This window comes from Cavia porcellus, unplaced genomic scaffold (assembly GCF_034190915.1).
Source record: "Cavia porcellus strain 051 isolate PalLab524CR breed Dunkin Hartley unplaced genomic scaffold, mCavPor4.1 scaffold_3, whole genome shotgun sequence".
Taxonomy (NCBI): domain Eukaryota; kingdom Metazoa; phylum Chordata; class Mammalia; order Rodentia; family Caviidae; genus Cavia; species Cavia porcellus.
This window is the reverse complement of record NW_026947486.1, coordinates 74,987,118-74,989,285: the sequence shown is the minus strand read 5'-3', so window position 1 is coordinate 74,989,285 and position 2,168 is coordinate 74,987,118.

Sequence of the window (2,168 nt, the reverse complement as noted above, 5' to 3'; positions counted from 1 at the left end):
ATTAGTTTCTATATTATTTATAGGTTTATTGAATTGTCCATTTTTTCTATTCAATAGAGGGTTCCATTGGCCTTACTTTTAACCAAATATTATATTCTAAATCCCAGATATTTTATAAAACTATGTCGATAGAAAAACAAAACTTAAAACCTTTCAAATAATGTAATATAGTTTGTTTTGTTTATACATCAGTTAATACTACCTTTCAAAACCCAAAGCAATTTTAAGCCTGTGCCAAAACACAGACAGAAACTTTTTCTAATTCAATATGTAGCTAGTGTTCCTGCCTTTTTGTAACCTTTAAACACCAATTATCACTCCCAGTTTTCCCACTTGAACTATCATTTTCCATCCTCTGCCTCTAGTCCTGTCCCCTCTCCCCTTTGTCTCCCTGTATTTGCTTAACTTCCATGTCAAGTAGCTCTTCTAAATTTCCCAAGCCAACTTCAATAGCAACCCATGCCACCAGCATGATAAAGCAGAGGGCACGATGCTGGGAGGAAGTTGGGGTTTTTTTGTTTTGTTTTGTTTCTTTTTTCTGATGTGCAGTGGAAAAATTAATACATTTCACTATTTGACTAAAATGGAGATTAATTTGGAGATTGGCTGTCATACCAAAGTTTAGGCTTTGAAATATTTTCTGTTGTTATAGGAATATTACTTCATGAATTTTCTTTTTGATATTTTCTTTCCCCTCATGCATAATGTGACAGAATAAAACTGCCATGGTACGTATTTAACATTTTTTTCTCTAGTATGTTTCACCATTTTATTCAACAAATTGAATTAGAGATAACTTTGATGTGTTTGCCTATGGAAAAACACACATTTGCTTTATAGTAAAAGCAATTAACAAGAGAGGAGAGAGAAAGGGCCTCAAGTATATTCATTATGCTTCCAAATGACTCATATGCAAATAAAGCAAATACCTTAGGGTCAGTAGAAAACCTTTATGCATAGATTATAAAGGGATTTAGAGCAACAATTAATTAAGTAGCAAGATAAATAAGTGAAATGGGAATTTTTCTTGAGGAACTGTTTTTAGAAAATGTATTGAATTCATTCCCAGTTTCGAGTTTCTTTTTTATTTATCCCTTTGAATTTAAAAAATTCTCACTAAAACAGGTTGTTCTCCTACATTCAGTTCATCTTTTCTTTATGTTCTATATGCTTAAATTCAAGAGTGACTGTGTTCCTAGTCTTAAGAAAGTCAAGGTTGGAGGGGGGAGAAGGACAACACATTATACTGCAAAAGACTACATATTTGTTGATAAAGGTTGATAAAATAGGGAATGTTTCCGTAGGTCATGAGAGCCATCTAATTTTTTTTTTTTTTTTTTTTTTTTTTTTTACAAACCAAGCTTGGCTAAGCCAAGGAAAAAAAGAAGCATAAGGCCATAGGTAAAATGACTGCTTTGAGGAAAGGCAGAGATAGTACCCTACTACATGTATGTGCAATAGAATCAATAAAAGCAGTGGAAATTGACAAAAAAAATTTTTTTTCAAAACACTGGAAATTGCTTTCACCAATTCCAATACCATTTACTAAGAATAATTATTGAATCTCTATTGGAATGGCAAGGTTGGAGGCACTGTAAACTAACTTAATCCCATCTCCCTGTTTCAGTTCCATGATAGATTTGACAACTAGTAGCCTCACTTTTGTGACAGCTGTGATCCCTGCCAGGTTTGCATTCACCAGAGTTTACAGAGCTAATCTGAAGCTCCTCAAATGTCTCATTTTGAGGACTTTCAGGAAAATGCTAAAGTGGTAAGCAGCAACAAATCAACCTCTCCAAGATTCAGGATTCAGTATTGAAAAATTACAATTTGGTGAATAAAAGAAACAGGGATGTGAATCTCTAGGATCTAGGAAAATTCTGAAGGGAAAATTGGAGCCCACAGACAAAGTAGACAGACAGAACTGAATCCAGAAAAAGAAGGGGTATTCTGAGGCTTATCCTCAGCTTGTGCCATGACAGGACAAAGGAAGATGGAATCTATAGAGACGCAGTAAAAGTGGTTGACTCCAGGGACTATAAGGGAGAAACACTCCAGTGAAATGGAGTAGCACATGCTGTATGTTATAAAAGATTGCGAATGACTCCAGTCAAAGTCACTGCTGTGTCCCTGGGAGACAATGCTTGGTGAGATATTATTTTAGGGAA